A 22,826-nucleotide genomic window follows, 5' to 3' on the forward strand; every position below is an offset into this window, starting at 1 on the left:
ATCTACAAACGTGTTCTGAAACGTATTCTTGTTTTAGTTTAGCAGTGGCATGGCTGCCCATTCTTAATTCAATACCAGTTACCAGGGCGAAGAGATTCATCGCAATCAAATCAGAACTGCCATTTGAATGTCGCTCTAGGCCAACCTCAAATGCTGCCTCTATTTACATGACACAATGTCCTATGCAAACAAATAAAAATAACATGTCTCATTAAGTGTAAAAGCTGCTGACTCCATGTTCTGAAATACATGAGATTCTTGTATCAGTTCAGACATCATTTTTAGTGCTCCTTAGACATGTTTAGAAGAAACTGGAGACCGATATTTTCACAAATCAACTATCTGGCCTTAAATCTCCTGCACAGGCCCATATTTTGTTTTGGCTGCCTCAAGAGTACACACGAAGCTTTATTTGAACGCTTTCATGCAAACAGATCACTGCTCATGTGTCTGAGGCTCTCTTGAAGTTTGTGGTAAAAAAAGACTGTAGGTGAGTTTTGGCGTTAATTTAAATGACATCATTTGGCAAAAATAATCTAAATTTGCCGTACATTTCAGATGTGGAATTACTAAATCACAGAATTATTTCTCATGTTCATCAATAACACACTTTACTCCTAAAAAATTTTCCTTTTAGCAGTATTTAGGAGTATCCTTCATTTTTCATAATTCAAACTTTATTTGACTGATAATGCATTTAAAAAGTGTCATTACAATAGAAGTAATTACTGACCAATTGACTTAAAAAATAATGGTTAGCTGCAGCCCTGTGCAATATCTGACATTTATGGAAATTCTTCAGCCCTACCAGTTACTCCAATTACACTTTTTGATACCTGTTTTTATCATTACCATCAATGTTTATTATTATTTTTGGAATAATTTTATCTCATTCAGTTTGTGGAATATAAATGTCTCTGTCTATATTTAATCTTTAAGCATTTTGATCAATGTAGTCTCTTTTATAAGTTTATGACTACAACGAATAACAAAGTCTCATTTTGTTTTGCCAATACAGACCAGGTTGTTTTGGGAAAGATTTTTAGACTACGGGAAGCTGCCATAGTCTCCTGTATTAATGAGGGATGTAATAATAACCAAAATATCGTGATATCCTATCATCAAAAGTCTCTCAATAATATCGTGGACCATCATAATATATCAAATGACAAGTTTTTCTGCTTAAATACATTGTTAAAAAGAAGAAGGAACTACATTGACCATGATCCTTTGCTCCATTTCAGCGCAGACTCCATGAAGAAATACACTTTTAGCACTTTTGAATGTTTGGGTTAAGGAAAAAGTTGCATATTCACAGTTTTGTTCGTCTCCACAAAATATCGCAATAAATATCGTACCGTGAGATTTATATCATGAAAATATAGTACCAAGAGATTTGAATATGGTTACATCCCTAATGTTAATGGGAAACACTAAAACAGAAGACTATATTAACTAAAAAAAAATCTATCAATTCAATCAATAACAGATTATTTCTTATAGCAAAATTACAAAGTGCTAGTAAAGGCATAGTTTGCATTAGAAAAATATTAGGCCTACACAGGTTAACATTTAACTTCCATAAGTCTATACATGTATAGTAACCGTACAGTGACCGCAATCTATAGAACAATCTTAGATTTACTGAAATAGGACATTAGATTAAAGGCCTGTCATGATAAATACTATACTGACTTATTGCTCAATATATGAAAGATGGAACAATATACTTTTGGGGTTCAACATTTAACGTTTGCACTTTTTGTTTGCAATAATGTGGAGATTTAAGTTATTTTTGTTGTAATACCATAAGATTTGAGCGTTAGATGGTAGAATAAATAAGTTCTATGGCTAATTACTGCAGCATTCTGCCATTGATTTGTTGAAGCTCAGGTCTTTTAATGATTAAAAAATGTGAAAGTGGTTAACTGGGATAATCTTGCTTCATTGTTATGGTGTCAGTGGCCTTAAGTAGTTTCATTAATACCGTTTATCATTGTATCTCTGTAGAAATATATCGTGCTTCAAAATGTGTAAGCGTGACAGGCATATTAGATTACCCAAATAAGCACTGCGGTTTCCATTCAAATTGCAACTTGGATAACCATTCAGTCCTTGTCATTCTGGTTGTAAATGTCTCGAAGGACAGTTGCATCATAAAAAAAGAAAGTGAAACCACTTCTCTATTGAAAACTATCACAACTCTTGACTTAGACATTTTATTTACCTGAAAAGTCTCTCTTAATTAGTTGAACAGTCTATCGTTCAAAACTATTAAGAATCTATAGAGATGGTCTCATAAGATTAACTATAAAGAAGATTTGTTTAAAGAAACTGGTTCCATACACTTACATTTTTAGCCTAAATGTATTCCAAAATTAAAGCAAACTAGAAAATGTGAAAAATAAAAATAATACTGCAATAATATGAGACTTTAACGTATGTGGCATATACACTAAAGCACATTATAAGTGAAATTATAGTAAAAATATTATGACATTCGTTTGGAACGGGCTGAATTCTCTTGAACTTGTAATAAAATGAGGATTAAAAAAGGAAGGAAAGAAGAAAGAAAAGAAAATTCTATTCTAAAAATCTCTGATCTCTTTGACATTAGCAGCCTGGTCCAAAACAGAGCGTATCTCTTTAACTCCCTCTAGCACGCTTTTGGAGGCGTCGCACTCGCAAACACTTGACATGTGCTCCTTCATTGGCGACTGCTACCACTCCCACCAACAATCCCAAAGCAACGAGCACCTCTGCTGCACTTTTAAAGCGATCTGCGTGGATTTTAAGCGCACAAATTCACTAAAAGTTACACAAATGCTGCAAGGATTAGCCCGGGCTGCTACTTTTGCGATGACAAGACGCTAATTTTGCTAAAATAACAAAGTAGCAACATCAATAGCGCGCACGAACAAGCCAGAAAGATGCTGTTAAGTTATAATGGGAAATGCAAAGCTAAATGTGCACTTTAACACGTTTAATAAGGTAAAAAGAAGGTTTAATTGTTATATCAGCAGTTGTTAGCCTGCAAAAGTTACAACACTTTTAACTGACAGCTTTGCTAATCCTTGAAAAGTCCTCAACCATGCAGCCATGAGCCAGTTGAAGAAAACCTTCTGATTGTGCAGGTTTTCTAAAAGCAGCATGCTGTGGTAAGTTAATGAACACGTGAAATGCGTCTTATTATGAACAGGAAATTGGCCGAGCAATAATAACAGTGATGACAGCATGGCACGGTGCACTGTACAGTCCTGTACCTACCTAAAGTCCACGGCTCTGACAGAAAAGAGCGAATCCCGCGGGGAAAGTCCACGCACCGTGACCAGGTAAAGAGGAAAGAGTTGACCAGACTAAATGATTCCTGTTTTTGCAGCGTTGGTTGTGTCTGAGTCCAGCTCCACTCTGATGATGTCTGCAGACTGTGGATTCCCAAACTGCTCTTACGGTCGGAATTTGTCCCTGCGATACATTTTCCGAATCAAAGTAGGTGTAATTTTAGTGTTTAAATGTGTTTTTTGAGCGGGTGGTGCGGAGGCTGCGTTGCGCTCTCTCCTCTGAAGCACTCGCTCTGAGCCGGTTGAAACCGGTTCAGACTGGGAGAGTCCATCTCGGTTTAGTTTTCCGCCGATGGCGCCGCGGAAAGTTTGGACCGAGGCCCCGCCCCCACACCATCTTAATTGGCCGAGCCGAGAGCGGGGACTCATCATCTCTGCCGTGATTGGTCCAAACACCCGCCAGTCATTTTCAATTCGCTCAAGCGCCCACGCGACTCCTCCGCCCGTAGAGAAAAAGAGGGCAGACTCCGCTCTCGCAGAATGGACTCGGCTTATCAGAGCAGAATAGTCCTGCACGCTTTTATAATGTCTGTGCGGGTTAAACTGCGCCTTATCTTTGTTCTATACAGCGCATTTAAAGCACTGCGCGTGTCGGCACAAAACAAACGCGGACACAGCGGTTTGGAGCACTTTAGTTTAGCGGCTCTCTGACTTTATAAATAGCACTTCTCCGTAAAAGACATGGTCTGATATGCGCAGGTATCCAGCCCGTTTGCGCGCCGTGTCGCTACGAGCGTGGACCATTCATTTGCCTGTTGCTTGTAAGCTGGTAATTTTCCACCAGCCACGAGTGGGAGTGGTTACTCGGTCATGTACGCACGAGGTTAGGGAAAGCGACCCGCACTGCAAGATTTGGTTTCAGCGGTATCAAAGTGGACCATGGACTTTATAAATATGAAGTGACACCATCAGCAACACGGGGACGTTTGTGCGCATTTATCTGAATTAGGAAAGCGGTGCGCGCGTAGAGAGGACTGGAGCGGTGAAGTGAGGATGCGAGCATGACAGCGTTTTTTCTGCTCCCTCTGCGTCACGTGGGCCAGAGCGCAGGACTTGATGGAAAAATACTGGATTTGGTGTGTAGTATAGAGAGTGGAGACAGTACACAAGCCACTAAAGTCATGCACAATGATTTGGAGAAGGGCGTTTGAGACCTACCCAGCAACAGCACGCCCGTTTTAACAGAAACCCGATATTTCTTTACATTTTTTGTGATTTAAGATTTCAAATTGCACCTACAACTAGGCTAGATCGTGCAGTAATTACAATTTCACTACATGCATTCATGGACCTGACCTTTTCTCGCCCTCACATCATTTAGTACACATTTGAAGTCTCAAATTAAGAATAAATTCACAAATAGTCTTTATGAAATCCATGTTTTTAAATGTAGGGCATTGGAGATTTAGAAGGTTGTGACATGCCAAGTTCAATGTCAAGTTGTTATGGATACCTGACTGTTTTAATGTGCAAAACCTCCCCGTAAGGAGACTACAAATGTGACAAAAAATAAAATATAATGATAATAATAATTACCTTGTAATTAAATAAAAGCTTTATCAAGTGTCAGTCAGTTATTCTGTTAATTTTGATCTTTTAGAATTTATAAAGCAAGTGTCACTGTTTCATTTTGCTTTAATACAAATTACTGTCTTACTATTCAAATAGAACATGGAAGAACATATATTTCAATGTATTTTGGAGGTCGCCTATTAGAGGTTACAGAAATGTCAAGTTCAATGTCACTTTGACCACAGGGACATAAAGGTACACTGTGTAACATTTTCTAGTGGAGAATTTGCCACCTGCTTATCTCCATGGAAGTGTTCTTGCTTTGTCTATAGTGTTCCACAGTATAGATTAAACTTATCTAGGGAGAAAAGCAGGTGACAGCACTGCACTACATTACAGTTCAGATCTGTGGAGAGTCGCCCCTGTTCACAGAAGGAATTTGTTGTATTTTTAAATAAATTAAAAATTAAATAAATAAATTGTATTTTGTAGCAGTTTAAACACCCCTAATGAATAAATGCTATAGACAAGCAGGTAGCAGACCCTCCACCAGAAAAGTTGCACAATGCACCTTTAACTGCTCATACAATGTATGGGCCTATTGGTTATAGTAACCACATTAAAGGTTCTATCTAATTCTTCAAATTCTTCTTTGTGCAGTATGTCAGTATCATTTAGCAGAAATTCATTTCTGGACATTAGATTAATAATATAAAATCCAGGTATAAAAAGTACAGTAGGGGTCAAGTTAATGACACTTCACCCACCTGGTCATGGGTGTTGGTATTGAATTCTGTTGTTGTGTCCTTAGGCAAGACATGGGCATGAATGGGTGAGTGGTTCCTTGCTTTGAACCTCGAAGATGCTTTGAACCTTGAAGGTGGAAAAGTACTGAATAAAATGTGACCATTTACCATTGACCAAATTAAAAGAGAATCTCTCTGTTTGTGTTACAGCTGATGGTGAGTGTCCTTGCTCTGTCCAGACAGCGGCTTACACATCCACTACTGTGTCATTAACCAACACAATCCTATTATCACCATGACTCACCTGTAACACAGGACCCATACTCAGGTATGTACTCAAGTAAAAGTATTTCACAAAAGTAACATCTCACACAGTACACGTACTGTTACCACTATGAGTACAGTTACGTGAAATTCACCATTTCACCATTTAATTCACCATTCAAATGGTCACATTCTGACTACTCAATCATTCACCCACACACCAGTGTACACACACATTGGCAGCAAGGTGGGTTATGTGTCTTGCACAAGGACACAATGACAGCATTCATGTGTGTGAGCTGGAATTGCACCGCCAACCTGTGGATCAGCTCTGACCGTTCTACCAATGTTTATGTCGAGAGTGGGATTTGAACCGCCAACCTTCAGATCAGTGGACAAACACTGTACCACCTGAAGTTTTGTCACCTCTCTAATACTGCTACTACTTATACTGCCACTACTACAAAATGAAAATAAAATATAATGCTTTTTCCTGATGCAAATCTGTTTCTACAGACACTGCAGAACACTGAAACATTGTTAGAATTTGCTGTTGAACTGTCATAAACTGTGGTTTATAGTTAATATCTCTGTAATTACTGGGCTTATCCACATGAAACAAAAACTGGCACAAAGTTCAATGTCTTCTTTGTCAGTATAAATAAACAAAAGTGAAATTACTATTTTGGTGGTTGGACTGCTGTCAGCTGAAGTGAATTCAGGCAGTAACATTAATCTGATAATTTTGTAGAGCTAACCCCAAACAAATAATGTTAAGGTTCAACATTTGTGGATTGTGTTTGGATATTTCTTTAAAAGTGAACAATAACACAGTGAATCTCCCATAGAGTTATATCCATGGATTTCAGAATGATGAGAACTCTGAACGTCGCCATAGCGATAAACAATAGATAGAATCATCACGTCCATTTGATCGACGTATATGGTCAGAGCCATATGTCCCGAAGCACGTTACTGTTTCTGTGAAATTTTGTTTTAAGCATTATAATAAGTTTAGTTATAGCAAGTATACAAAAAATATTTTCCAAAGTGTCTGCCACACCCTTATTCTAACAAAATCTCAGTTCTGTGTTTTTAGCTTTAGGCAGAACTAAAGACAAACAGGTCGACTCACTTTAAGTCAAAAACAGCCCCTTCTGTAAAGTCAAAAGTTCAATCAGTAGTAATAGCACTAGTAATAGAAGTAGCAGTAGCAGTTGTAGTAGTAGCACTAGCAGTAGTAGTAGTGGTAGTAATAGTAATTGTTCGTAATATATGTGACAGTGTAACAGTATTCTTGACACACTACTTTGTACTTGAGTAATATTAATTTGAAATAACTGTATTCTTACTTAAGTACAATTTTAACTACTCTTCTTTTTCAAACCTCTAAGGCTCAAATGTTGTTGAACTTTTTAAAAATCAGAACATTTCTCCACTAATGTGAAGAAAGTTCTGCAAACTACATAACAAACCCAAAAATGATGGTTAATTTGACATGTATTGCACAAAAAGTTGAGAGTCAAAGTTGTGGACAAATTATCAACAACTTTGTCCTTCAGTGAGCGCATGGGCAGGTCCCTGATCCAGTCCTGCCTGCAGACTCCAGTCCGGTTTAGTCCGGTCCAGAGCTTAGACCAGTTAGATCCCGTTTAGTCCAGTTCTTAAAGCAGAGGCACATTAACATACATTAGAGAGCCGAACCCGCCCCGCGCTCTAGAGACAGGAGGAGTTGAGCAGATCTGAATCTGACACACAACACAACACAACACAGCACACTTAGGTTAGATTCTATTACGGGTTACATCTGGTTTAGTCTGGGTTCTGACCTGCCTCAGACCAGAGGGAAGCAAAGAATGTGTGGTAGTTATGTCAAGTTAGTTGGCTTATAATCATAATAGTAGTAGTACTAGTAGTAGTAGTAGTAACAGCAGTAGTAGTATACAAGGTAAGTATATTTGTATAGCACAATTTGTACACAAAGTAATTCAAAGTGTGGTAGTAGTAGAAGTAGTATTAGTAGTAGTAGTAGACAGAGCTCTGAATACAGGACAGCAAATAGTTTAGTCTCTGTTTGCTCTGGTTTAGTAGTATTAGTAGTACTAGTAGTAGTAATAATAGCATTAGTAGTAAAGCAAGGGAAGTTTATTTGTATAGCACAATTTGTACACAATGTAATTCAAAGACTAGTAGTAGTAGTAGTAGTAGTAGTAGTAGTAGGCAGAGCTCTGAATACAGTACAGCAAATAGCTTAGTCTCTGTTTGTCCTGGTTTAGTAGTAGTAGTAGTAATAGTAGTAATCAAGATAAGTTTATTTGTATAGCACAGTTTGTACACAATGTAATTCAAAGAGTAGTAGTATTATTAGTAATAGTAGTTGTAGTAGTAGTACATAAGGCAAGTTTATTTGTATAGCAGAATTCATACACAAAGTAATTAAAAATGTAGTAGTAGTAGTAGTAGTAGTAGTAGTAGTAGTAGTAGTAGTAGTAGTAGTAGTAGTAGTAGTAGTAGTAGTAGTAGTAGTAGTAGTAGGCAGAGCTCTGAATACAGGACAGCAAATAGTTTAGTCTCTGTTTGTCCTGGTTTAGTAGTAGAGGTAGTAGTAGTAGTAGTAGCATTAGTATTAGGCAAGGCAAGTTTATTTGTATAGCACAATCTGTACACAATATAATTCAAAGAGTATTAGTAGTAGCAGTAGCAGTAGTAGTAGCAGCAGCAGCAGCAGCAGCAGCAGCAGTAGTAGTAGTAGTAGTAGTAGTATTTAGAGCTACTACTACCAGTACTACTACTACTACTACTACTACTACTACTACTACTACTACTACTACTACTACTAGACACAAGACAGGTCCTGATTCAGACCAGGACAAAGGCATCATAGATTAGAATGAATACAGTATTGTGGAGTCATTGCACTATAGTAGTAGTAGTAGTAGTAGTAGTAGTAGTAGCAGCAGCAGCAGCAATAGTAGTAGTAGTAGGAGGAGCTCAAAATACAAGAGAACAAATTGTTTGCGTGGTGTAGTTCTGGTTTAGTTCTGATTCTAACCTGTTCCAAACTGGATCAAGGCAGTAGAGAATGTATTGAATGCTGTAGCAGATTTTTTATGTTATGTCCAGATAGTTACTCTTACAATTACTCTTACTTAAGTAGTAGTTTCTCCAAATACTTTACTCTTACTTGTGGAATTTCTTGCACCTTTATCTTGTACTTCTACTTGAGTTTGTTTGCTTTAAGTTCACAATACGTTTACTTGAGTACAATATTTGTTTATTCTGATATATATATAGTACTTGCATGGCCTGAATTAAAAAAATAAAGATATTACAAAGATGCATACCATAGTTAGCAAATGAGTTTTAGTAGAGACTATTTTGGACTTTCCTCCATTTTTCTGTTCTAAATATAGTCTATGTATTTATGGTCAATGATCAGCTTGAGACTTTTAATGGAGAGGTCCACAGCCAATCCTCGGTCAGGAAAAACTTGTGGTTTGGAGCAGAGATCAGGCTTTGGAGGAAGAACGATATTTATCTATTTTGTTTCAGACATTCAAAATTTCAAACTTGATTTCAAAACTAATGAATAGACTTGACTTTTAATACCAATACATTTTCAAGATTTAATCGTCGTACTTTTTTATATTCCCATGTGGCCTTATATCTGTGTAATGCCTCAGTGGTCCAGAGAGGTTCCATAGTGGTCCATGGGCATGTACTAGTCTGTGTGACTTTTTTAGGGTGACCACGCGTCCCTGTTTACCTGGGACAGTCCCTGTTTTGAGCCTATGTCCCCTGTCCCAGCAGATTTATCCAAAACCAGTGATTTGTCCCAATTTTATACAAGAAATGTCCCAGGTGTCTCTATTTTTGACCAATCTGATCCCTCCCAACAGTAAAGAAAGGCATAAATTGTCATTTGTTTATATAAAATACAGAAAAGTTGCTTAAAAATGACCAAAACACAAAGAAAATGTGACTATACTGACTCATGTACATCATGAATGGGCCCAGTGCAGAACAATTTTCCTTAATTATGCACTCATTTCACAATTTTATTATTACCAACCACCACAAACCAGGGGTGTCCCAGTTTTTGAGTTTGAAATGTGGTCACCTTAGACATTTTTAGTATCAGTACCTTTTAGTATCAATACCTGCCAAATGAGTATCTAGTTTTGACACTAGTTTTGGTATTTATTATTATTTATTATGATTATTTATTATGATTTTCATTACTTTTGAGAATCCTACTATAAAGTAAGCTGGCCTACGTTTTTAATTTGAAAATTGTATCCACTAGATGGTGCTGTATTACACATTAAATTTACTATCAAAACAATCCCTCGATATCATGCGGTTTTGATCATATCTGTTTTTTATTTTTTTATTTCTGCCCTCTAACAACACTTGGACAGCCCTGTGTGCAGAGGAGCCAATTCCTGGTGTTACCCACGTGTTCAAACTCGCTCAAACTGGCCACGGATCAAATGTAGGTCAAACATTTATAAAAAACAAAATTGCGTAGTAGAGATTGCTTCATTCAAAACCAGATATAAACAGAAAACAGCGCCGCCTAGTGTCACAGCGGCTTTGGAGAGCGCGCATATGTGGGCGGGCAGCGGCCTCTGTTGGACAAAATGTGTATTGCAGTGTGTTTTTACAGCAGAAGTGCAAATGGGGTGACAGCCTTTAGATCTGCCACTGTAACACATTTTGAAGTGTGATTAATTGCTATACATGAAATATTAACATTATTATTCTAACAACTTTATGACATTTACTCATTATAACCCTAAGCCGGATAATACCAGTGGAATCTAAATGTGCTGTTGTTGGGTTTCAGACAAGTTTCTATACACCAATCATATTAAATACAGATGGGGAAAGCTAAAATAAATATAGTTCAAATGCAGATTTGTGTAATACAGTGAGCTCTTGGGTCTAATCATTAATAGAATAAAAAATCTGTTTCAACATTGTGAATTTATCTTCTGGATATTTCATAGCAAAGTGCACTGTAATCAACTGATACTGTGCGACTGATGTCCTCAATCTTCCCTGGCGGTGTGATGCTAACTAGAGGCATTGCCCTGTCTTAAGATCCATTCAGAACTGACTTCAGGTGAGCCAATTTGTGCTGTTGAACAAGCCCCTCTCAAATAACAGTACAATCACATAGCAAAGGAGAAATTCAATCCTGTCAACTGGACAAAAGTTTTTCGCAATGTTTCGCTGAATCTTCAGAATGAAACGTATTCGAAAAAAAGAACTTTTGTCCAGTTGACAGAATTGAGTTTCTCCTTTGCTATGGATCCTACCCTGGGCGACCGTGGGATTTCACAAACATTACAGTCACGTAGCAGTTTTGCAGTTAGTCACTCTCACCTTTGTGTTGAAAATGAAACACCTAAACAGAACCATAAACACTCATATTGATCACAGGCTAATGAAAATTGTTCCTTAAATCCATTTTGTTTTAGATTTTTTTCTTGAGTTTTTATACTATTTTAAAAATTATTTTGGCAGTGTTTGCTTAAGTGTGCTTTGTGTCATTATGACAATTGTATACACTATACACCCCACAGTGTGAGTCACTGCAGAGTATCAATTGGGAAAACTGGCTCTTTCCCCCATCTGGAAGTATGTATTTATCATATTCCAGAATCTGAAATAATCTTTTGTTTTTAGTTAGTGTCTATAATAAACCATAGTTTTTCAGTCATCAGCTCAAATCTTATGGAAAAAAAATAGTAAATCGCTCCCACTAGTGCAAAGATAAGTTGTACACTAAAGCTCTTGAGCCCTAAAATACATGATTCAACCTATAGCTTAGCCTTATTTCTGCTTTCAGTCCTTGTTTAGTCCTGATTCAGACCATTGTGTTAAGAGGGACTAAACACAAAATCTCCCCCCTTTCAATACTAAACTGTGTATATTGTGTTTTAACAGAATTGTCTACTACTACTACTTTTTTTTGGCAATATTAGTGTAATTCTGCAGGTTTCTGGTCAAAAATGTATAAAAATGAGTGTGTCCTGGCAGCAGTGATCGAAGACGTTTGGAAACATGTGGATGACAACTTCCGGTACAGTTACCGACACTGGGCATGTGATAAAACCATGGATTCAGCAGCAGCATCTCACAATCTGCCAAAGCTTTCCATGGAGGACAGGACTCTAATCGTGCCTTCCATGTCGCTCACAGGCAGGTTGTAACTGTTGATCTGAAAAACACAATAGAACTACTACTCTTTTTTTTTTCTTATATTAAATTAGACAAATTTAATGACTGAAAGGACGAGATCGCAGATACAAGCGGCCGAAATGAGTTTCCTCTGCAGGGTGTCTGGGCTCTCCCTTAGAGATAGGGTGAAGAGCTCAGTCACACGGACCTTGCTCAGACTGCTGCCCCCGCGACCCGGCCCTGGATAAGCAGAAGAAAATGGTTGGATTTTAATTATAAAACACAAATTAATAGGCAATTTATAAAAGGAAAAAAATAATACAATGGCATCTAAATGAAGAAAACCGGGCCATTTTTACCAGATTTTCCCAGAAGTTAATATCGCCAAAACAGCCCAAAGGAAGTCGTTATCCGCTGTTTCTAAACATCTGCCGGTTTTATGATGTCAGCGTGAATAGAGCTCATTTCCAGTAGTTGGTGACATCACAAAAGACTGTCCTGATAGCAGACAGGTGTTTGTGGACACCTGTTAGACCAATCACACTGTTCCTTATACCTCCAGACCCGCTCCTCCTCCTCATTCTGCCCTTTAGTCCTCAGTTTAACAGCTCTATTTGAAATGCAGTTTTGGATGGAGCTTAGGGCCGCGTCTCTTTTCTCTTTCCTCACTTTTTTCACCTTGATTCCTCTCCTCGATTCTGCAGGAAATTGGTGCGGAAGTCCTGCCCACAGAGGAGACAAAGCGAGGAGAGAGGATCTAAACTCCTCACTGAGACCAAAAAAGTTTGATTCTTTTAAATGATGTCTGCCTCCTGAAACCTCCCTCAGCTGAAAAATGAGGGAGGAGGGTCGAGGAGAGGAATCGAGGAGAAGGAAGTGAGGAAAGACAACTGAGACTCAGCCATGTGTTTAGACCTACTTTAAATTCTGGTTGAATCATTTTTTTGTCTCCACTAGATGGGGATGCTGTACTTCAAACAAGTAACAACTGCTCGTAATGAGAGGAGACAAATCGAAGTAATGAAATGAAATATTACTTTGTTTTTGTATTTTTTTTACATAACAATTTCCGCAGACAAACCAAAATAAGTAGTTTGTTTGATTATTCACACAGTTAAAGGTTCTACATTACGCAAAATGGACTCTTGTGAGCTTTAAGTTATGTTAGAATGCTGTCCCCTCATCAAAAACAGACCCGAAGTAGTGTTTTGTAATCCTTTTTATTAGTCTGTCTACATCTCCAAAGCTCAAAATGCTCTGTTCCACCTTGTGATTTCATGAGGCAGTAGTTTTATAGTTAACAACTCCTTTTACCTTTAACCGTAGAGATTTTCCAGGCATCTCCAGATCTGAAATCATCCAAATTACTTTAGTTTTACTTCAGTCATTTAAAATTAAATCTCTTTTTGTTGCCACAGACGCCGTGAGACAGTCTGACAAAGAAGTGGTTCTCGTTCCTGCCATTCCTACAGCACACTCACATGGACAAGGTGGTGAAGTGTCTTGCCCATGAGCACAATAGGAGCAAGCACCTTATGAAACTACAAGTACAGGTGCGTGATGTCGGCTCGGCGTCTGAGGCTTGCATTCTTGCCTTAAAGCGAAAACGTTGCAGGTTCGACTCTCGAGTTTTTCTGTGTGGAGTTTGCATGTTCCTCTGTGTCTCAGGTTGAACCCAAAACATGTACAACAGGTCAAATCCCTCAGCTGAGGTAGTCCTGACCAAGACTAGCGTCTCACTGCTCCTGAAAGGTTTAACCCAGAGACACTGAAGGACGGGTCAAATGCAGAGGGCACATTACCTTACAAAGTGAACCTTACCATAACTTCTTACTAGTGCTGCACATTATGTCACAGTCATATCAAAAGTGCAATCTGAGTTGGCACAGTTATCAAACCGTAAAGGCTGTAATTATCTAGAGAATAGAATGCCCTCTGTAGAAAAAAAATACAGTATCTTTTATAGATCAATCTTGTATCTGTAGTTTAGATCTCTACAAGTGTGTTCTGAAATGTCCCAGTGGGTCAGATGCCCTCCCAGTGTCTCCATGGGGTCTTATTCTGTGTAAAAGCTGCTCACCCTGTAGTTTAGACCTCTACAAACATGTTCTGATATACATGAGATTCTTGTATTAGTTTATCGGTTCAGATTTCAGTTTTCTGTCCAGGGCTGTTGCTAGAGCTCTGTGGGTGCCCACCAATCCACCCCACCCTGTCTGGAATGAACAATAATTCAAACATTTTCAGTGCGATTCACTTTATTTGCAAAACAAATACCATGAACATGAAAGTTAAAATAAAAAGTTATTAAAAAAGGTTCATAAATAAATACCACCACCATTATTCTAAACATAGATTTGTGCAGTGCCTGCAGACCGAACACGGAACTGAACACTGTAAACACAGAAAACAAGTCTATACTCTTGTGAGAAATAATGTGCACATTTCTTTGGTAAATAATGTACATTATACGAAGTAAAAATAATTCCACAATAGAATTTAGTCCATCAGGGAACTTTAAATACAAATTCAAAAGTGAAAATTTCTCCACAAGACTATCTGCTGCATGTGTGGAGATCCGGACACTGAGGACAGAGAGAGAGAGAGAGAGAGAGAGAGAAAGTAAGGGAGGAAGAGAGAGAGAGGGAGAGACAGAAAGAGAGATTTCGGTGGATTATGTTGGCACTGGCCACACACTTTGGATGAATAGTTTTGAAAGGATTCGTGAACCTGATTTTTTGGTAGTGTCTCCACAAGCCCTTGGTGCTCTACACACTGTGTGTAAATGTAATGTGAATGTGTGGAGCGACGGCACTGTTTCTCTCTAAAGGTAAATGGTCCTCAGTGTGTACTCTGAACCAAATTCTACTTTTTTAACACCAATATTGTGCAGCTCTGCTTAGTGTGCTATTTAAGTCTGAATATTATACAAAAACTGCAATATAAAATGTATATTTAACAACACTAAATAAACCATACATATAACATGGACAATAAGAAGTTCAAAAACTGTGTTTGAAGAGTGGCTGTTTTACTTCTGTGGAGTATTAACCATAACACATAACACATTTACATCACCATGTTACCTTCTATTGTTTTGAAATAGCTCTATTTGCCAAAAAACAATGTGTTTCACTTCAGTTTTAGACGTCTTGAATCTCCCCTATTTTTGCTCTATGTGCTAAGTCACTCCCCCTTCAGAGCGCTATCACAACACAAGCAATTTGCATCTCACTGATCAAACTCCTGCCCATCGTGTCGGGTTTCTCCAGTTGTTGTGTACATTTTTGTCTCATGTTTTTGTATATTTATGGAGAATTCTCCTGTGGGAGCATGGGTGACGTGGGTGACGTGGGCGGAGCGTTGGACAGAATCTTACAGTGAATCGAGGGTTTGAATAGGGCTCAGGAGAGATCACTGAATTACTGAATTACAAACATGCTTGAATGACATTTCTCTTCAGGCGTGTTTTTGTTATAACATGGCAGAAAGATTTTAATTTTGCAGTAAACCCCGGCGTGTTTGTTTGCAGCTTCCTGGGCTCTGAGGCATTTGTGGTCCAGACTTACAGAAGAATGAATCAAAGTTCACTCAGGCACTTGGTCCCCTACCAAATTTACACTCTCCACCATTTCCTGAGTATTTGATTCAGAGGAAAAGAGGGATGAGGAGGAGGAGGGTGAGTCAAGAAGGGAGAGAGAGTGGAAAGGGAAAGACGAGGTGAGGAAGAAAGACAGGGAAGAGAGAGGGAAAAGGACACAGAGAGAGAAAGAGAACAAGTGAGAGAGCGATAGGAGAGAGAAAGAGTGAGAAATGGACACAGAGAGGGGGACAGCGTGCAAGAGAGTAGAGAAAGAAAAGCGAGAGAGAGAGAAAGAGAGAGAAAGTGTGGGAAAAGGACACAGAGAGGGAGAGAGAGTAAGCAAGGGAGCAGAGAGAGAGGAGAGAGGGAGGAGACGAGGGGAGAGAGTGATTGAGAGAGCAAAGAGAGATGGGAGAGAGCGAGAGAGGGGGTGAGAGAGAAGAGGGAGAAAAGAGGAGGGAGAGAGAAAGACACAGCAAGTGAGCAGAGAGATAAAAGAGAGAGAGAGAGAGAGAGAGAGGGTGACAGAAAAGAGACTTAGACAGGAGAGAGGGTAAAGAAAGAGAATGAAAGATAGAGGGAGTCAGAGAGCAGAGAGAGAGAGAGGTAAGGAGAGGTAAGTGAGGAGAGTGAGAAAACGGTGGGGTATGAGAGAAAATAGAAAGAGAGAGGGGGAGAGAGAGAGCTTGTGAGAGAGCAGAGCAGGAGTAGAGAGAAAGAGAGAGGGAAAAGGACACATAGAGGGAAAGAGAACAAGCAAGAGAGCAGAGAGAGATAGGAGAGAGACAGAGAGAGGGAAAGGACACAGAGAGGGAAAGAGCAGAGAGAGTAGAGAGAGACAGGAGAGAGAAAGAGAGAGAAAAAAGATATAGAGATGGAAAGAGCAAGTGAGAAAGCACAGAGAGATAGGAGAGAGAGAGAGAAAGAGAGGGAAAGCACACAGAGAGGGAAAGGAAGAGAGTAGAGAGAGAGACAGGAGAGAGAAAGAGAGAGAAAAGGATACAGAGATGGAAAGAGCAAGTGAGAAAGCACAGAGAGATAGGAGAGAGAGAAAGAGAGAGAGAAAAGGACACAGAGAGGGAAAGAGAGCAACCGAGAGAGCAGAGAGAGATAGGAGAGAGAGAAAGAGAGGGAAAGGACACACACAGGAAAAGAGCAAGAAAGTACTCAGAGATAAGAGAGAGAAAGAGAAGGAAAAGGACAGAGAGAGGGAAAGAGAGAGAGATAGGAGAGAGAAAGAGAGGAAAAAGGATACAGAGAGGGAAAGAGAGCAAGTAAGAGAGTAGACCGAGAAAAGAGAGAGAGAGAGAGAGAGAGAGAGAGAGAGAGAGAGAGAGAGAGAGGAGAGAGAGAGAGAGAGAGAGAGAGGATGACAGCAACAAGACTGAGAAAAGAGTGAGGATAAAAACAGAAAAAAATACAGAGTGAGTCAGAGAGAGAGGTATAGAGAGAGAGGGGAATGAGAAAATGGTGGGGGTATGAGAGAAAATAAAAAGAGAGAGGGGGAGAGAAAGTAGAGAGCAGTAGGAGAGAGAGAAAGAGAGAGGGGGGAGTGGGTGGAGAGAGAGAGATCAGAAAGAGAGAGAGAGAGGGTGACAGAAAAGAGACTGAGAAAAGAGAGAGGGTAAAGAGAGAGAATGAACGATAGCTAGTACGGAAGCAGAGAGAGTGGATAGGGGAAGAGGAAGAGAGAACAGAGAAGAAAAGGGAGAGAGAGAAAGAAAGATAGAGGGAGTCAGAGAGCAGAGAGAGAGAGAGGTAAGGAGAGGTAAATGAGGAGAGTGAGAAAACGGTGGGGTATGAGAGAAAATAGAAAGAGAGTGGGAGAGAGAGCTTGTGAGAGAGCAGTAGGAGAGAGAAAGAGAGAGGGAAAGGGGCACAGAGAGGGAAAGAGAGAGAGAGCAGAGAGATAGGAGAAAGAGAGAGAGGATTAGAGAGAAAAGTGAGAAAAGAGGAGGAAGAGCTTAAGACACAGCAAATGAGCAGAGAGAGAAGATGACAGAAAGGAGACGAAGAAAAGAGAGGGTAAAGAGAGTGAGAGAAAGAAAGAGTGCATTGGAGAGCAGAGAGAGAGGTAAGGAGAGAGAAGAGGGTCAGAAAATGGTGGGGTTTGGGAGAAAATAGAAAAAGAGAGGGGTAGAGAGAGCAGAGAGAAGTAGGAGAGAGAGAAAAAGAGAGAGAGGGAGTGGGTGGAGAGAGAGATCATTAAGAGAGAGAGAGAGGGTGACAGAAAGGAGACTGAGAAAAGAGACAGAAAGGGAGAGAATGAGATAAGCTAGAGGAAGCAGAGAGAGAGGACAGGGGGTAAAGAAAACAGAAAGAGAGAGAGGGAGAAGTAAAAAAGAAAAAGAGAAGAGGATGAAAGAAAGGAGACTGAGAAAAGAGAGAGGGTAAAGAGAGAGAAAGAAAGAAAAAATGAAAGAGTGAGTAAGAGAGCAGAGAGATAGGAGAGTGAAAAAATGGTGGGGTATGAGAGAAAATAGAAAGAGAGAGGGGTAGAGAGAGCAGAGAGCAGCAGGAGAGAGAGCAGAGAGAACGAGAAAGAGAGAGGGGGTGGGAGGAGAGAGAGATCGGAAAGAGAGAGAGAGAGAGAGTCACATGACCAGGATCTGTTTACAAACTGCAGGCTGTGAAGTGCAGTGGGAACAGAAGAAGAAGGACGAGCTACAGAGAGCAACTACCACCACTAGTACAACAACTACTACTACTACTACTACTACTGGAAACATTTAACACTTCAATTTAAACCTCTATTTCCAGAAAACTACTTCACCAACAACTTGTACATGTGAAGGACGGACTACTGATCCTGATATGTGAAAATTATTAAGATTTATGGAGTAATTTGCCAGTTTTGGAGACAAGAAATTCCACCTGGAATTTTTAAACACAAGAAACGAGCAAGAACCTCATTAGAATTCATTAAAGAAGACTTGGATAAATACGTTTTGCACTTTTGATGAATTGAGACTGGATTTGTGGCAGATTTTTGGTACAATTTTGACTCTTAAAACTTGCTAAATTTTGATTCTAAAACTTCTGGGAAATTGCTTAAGGAGTACATCTTATTTTTTTCAGTGACATCATGTAAAATTCAAATTACTAACTTGGACTGAAAACTGTTTTGGAAAGTTACGGATTTTTAAAATTTGTGTGTTTTTAAATATTTTTGAATTTTGAAGTCATGAGAAAGTTTTCCAAGTTTTTCCATCACTGCAGCTGGACTTAAAGTGGAATAAATTTTCATAGGTAAGTACATGTTTAAACAAAATTCAGTTCAAAATTGTAAAAAAAAATCTGATACTCATTGATATTGAAGCCAGTATAGAAAATAGTTGCTTAATTTTACAAGTGTCGATACTGAAAAAATCTCATATATACAACGAAATTTGACTTTTCTAGAACAATTTTGGAGTAGTCTTGAACTGTAACAACCACACGATAAATTTTTACGATAAAATTGCGTTCTACTGTTTGTTTTTTTTCGTCATTCTTGTATTGAAATTTCAGTATTGATCCTTTACCCTAGTATTGAAATCAAACGTTAGTATTGTGACACTATTTTAAATTCTTCATTTCTTAAGATGGAGCATTCGAGGTAAAAATGTCCAAACTTGTCAGAGCAAGACTGAAGTGGTCCGTTCACATTTTACAGACTTAACCTACTTTTACTCCCTCCTGCTGGCTCTTTAAAAATTCAAATTCAGACTATAAAAATATTTAATGGTGCAGAACATTTGGCTTGTACTGTGAATACTATTATAACTATGACTACAAGTACAACTACTACTATTCCAGCAACTAGCAGTACTACTACTTTAAGCTCTAATGTACTACCATTTTGCCAACAAGATCAAAAGGTTTCCACTACTACTACTACTACTACTACTACTACTACTACTACTACTACTACTACTACTACTGTTACTACTGCTATTATCCTACTGTAACTCAAGTACTAATAGTTCTATGACAACTACTTTCACTACTAGTACTACTACACTTACCACTACCATTAATATGTAGTACAAGTACCCAACTACTTCTGCAGTTTGCTACTACTACTACTACTAATGCTGCTGCTACTACTAATGCAACTACTTCTACTACCACTACTAATACTACTGCTCATACTAACGTTACAATACTTCAATACTTAACAACTAGCCAATAACTACACCAGCTTGTACTACTACTACTACTGCCACTACTAATACTAACGTTACAATACACAATACCTATACAACTAGCCAATAACTACTGCAGCTTGTACTACTACTACTGCCACTACTAATACTACTACTCATACCAACGTTACAATACATAATACTAATACAAACACTACTATTACCACTACTAATACTACTGTTCATACTAACATTACAGTACTTGATACTAATACAACTACCCAATTACTACTGCAGCTTGTGCTACTACTACTACTACTACTACTACTACTATTACTACTACTATTGGAACTACTAATACTATTACTCATACTAACGCTACAATAAATAATACTAATACAACTACTAATACTACTGCTCATACTAACTTTACAATACTTAATACTTATAAAGCTAGCCAATAACTACTGCAGTTTGTACTACTACTACTAATACTGCCACTACCAATACTACTACTCATACCAACACTACAATATATAATACTAATACAACTACTACTATTACCACTACTAAAACTACTGCTCATACTAGTGTTACAATACTTAATATTAATACAACAGGCCAATAACTACTGCAGCTTCTACTACTACTACTACTACTACTACTGCAACTATTATCACTACTAATACTAACTTTACAATACATAATACTAATACAACTACCCAATAACTACTGCAGCTTGTAATACTACTACTATTACTACTACTACTACTATTACCACTACTAATACTACTGCTCATACCAACGTTAAAATACTTAATACTACTACTACTATTACCACTACTAATACTAACATTACAATACACAATACCTATACAATGAGCCAATAACTACTGCAGCTTGTACTACTACTACTACTACTACTACTACTACTACTACTACTACTACTACTACTACTACTACTTCTACTAATACTACTACTTATACCAACGCTACAATACATAATACTACTACAACTACTACTATTACTGCTACTAATAGTAAGGTTACAATACACAATACCTATACAATGAGCCAATAACTACTGCAGCTTGTACTACTACTATTACTGCCACTACTAATACTACTACTCATACTACTACTCATACCAACGCTATAATATATAATACTACTACAGCTACTATTACCGCTACTAATAGTAAAGTTACAATACACAATACCAATACAACTAGCCAATAACTACTGCAGCTTGTACTAATACTCCTACTACGACTACTTATACCAACGTTAAAATACATAATACTAATACAACTACTACTATTACCACTACTAATACTAACATTGCAATATTTAATACTAATCCAACTAGCCAATAACTACTGCAGCTTGTGCTACTACTACTACTACTAATACTAATACCAACACTACAATACATAATACTAAACTACTACTATTATCACTACTAATACTAACGTTACTTATGGGCGACAGTAGTTCAATTGGTCGAGCATTTGTCCACTGATCTGAAGGTTGGTGGTTCGAATCCCTCTCTCAACATAAACATCATTGGTAGAGCGGTCAGATCCACAGGTTGGCGGTCCGATTCCAGCTCCCACAGGCTGTTGTTGTGTCCTTGGGCAAGACACTTAACCCACCTCGCCCCTAGTGCGTACAGTGGTGTACGAATGTGTGTGTGAATAAGTGAGTGGTTCCTTGTTGTAAAGCACTTGTTGAAGTTGGAAAAGCGCTGTATGAAAATGTGATACTAATACAACTACTACTGCAACTTGAACTACTACTACTGCTACTGCCACTATGCCTACTACTACTGACTTGTCATTTTGGTCTTGATTTAATTCATATCTCATGTATTTATGCTTTATTATTATTAATCAGTGTAATTCAAAATAAAATGAAATTTACTCTAAAAACTGATATGTTGGCACCAGATATAAGCATAATTGATGTTTTCATTTAGACTTTTGCAGTACTAAACACCACAATACTAAATACTGTACATATATTTACACAACTAACTGTTTACTTTTTCCTTTGTGTTTTCTTGACATTTTCGCAGGCGTCTTTTGTTTGCTCTAAAATGCTCCTTTGATTCGTCTTATGGGCCAAACCAGAAAACCGTGTTTGCGACCAGAGTTTACTCACAGACGTCACTCAGAATGAGCCGCTATTTACTTTATACTCAGCAAACTTTTCTTGTTTTTCTTTTTGAATGTTCTTCGCACAGAATAGTGAATAATGTGTTTTCAATTTTCAGGGGACAAAAGCACTTCCAAATTATAGCCAGAGAAAATTGCTTAATTAAAACACTAGTGGTAGTAGTAGTAGTAGTAGTAGTAGTAGTAATAGTAGTAGTAGTAATTTCCCAACGATGTGTATAAAGTGACTTTTCTGGTAATTGTTCTGGACATTTACAGGGTCATCTTAAGCCTTTCCTGACATATGGTTTAAATATTGTCTGAACCCGTATCAAAATAATACAGAAAAATCTCCAGATGTACAAATTTTTTTTCCACATTTCCCACCCCTAGCAGCAGTAGTAGTATTTTTCCCCCTGGCTTCTCTGCTCCGCGTTCATTTGCTCAGCGCTGAGGCTCTATCAATGATTCACAGACCTCACTAAGATTACTGCAGCGACTGTCTCACATTCACTGTACTGTCCACCCGCATCTACTCAACACCACAAACACACAGACGTACTGTACACCCGCTTCTACTCAACACCACAAACACACACATGTACTGTACACCCGCTTCTACTCAACACCACAAACACACACACGTACTGTACACCCGCTTCTACTCAACACCACAAACACACACACGTACTGTACACCCGCTTCTACTCAACACCACAAACACACACGTACTGTACACCCCACTTCTACTCAACACCACAAACACACACATGTACTGTACACCCGCTTCTACTCAACACCACAAACACACACATGTACTGTACACCCGCTTCTACTCAACACCACAAACACACACACGTACGTACTGTACACCCGCTTCTACTCAAACACCACAAACACACACACGT

The 22,826-nt window shown here is 38.4% G+C and overlaps 1 protein-coding gene across 2 annotated transcripts in view; it reads left to right on the forward strand.

Moving 5' to 3' along the window:
- Positions 1-3,995: 3,995 nt before the first annotated feature.
- The window catches only part of si:dkey-51a16.9 (RING finger protein 122), a 43,013-nt gene continuing 24,182 nt past the window's right edge, over positions 3,996-22,826 (forward strand). Inside the window, exons 1-3 of one of the 2 annotated variants that reach the window (XM_055163012.1) lie at positions 3,996-4,417; positions 5,810-5,927; positions 13,471-13,605. The gene's annotated coding sequence lies outside the window, so the exon portion shown is untranslated. Of the gene's footprint in view, positions 4,418-5,809; positions 5,928-12,982; positions 13,070-13,470; positions 13,606-22,826 lie in introns of those variants that run through there. The other variant, XM_055163013.1, reaches the window with a different exon arrangement.

The sequence above is a fragment of the Boleophthalmus pectinirostris genome, unplaced genomic scaffold, assembly GCF_026225935.1.
Source record: "Boleophthalmus pectinirostris isolate CB_2022bp ecotype Guang Dong unplaced genomic scaffold, ASM2622593v1 HiC_scaffold_5, whole genome shotgun sequence".
Lineage (NCBI taxonomy): Eukaryota > Metazoa > Chordata > Actinopteri > Gobiiformes > Gobiidae > Boleophthalmus > Boleophthalmus pectinirostris.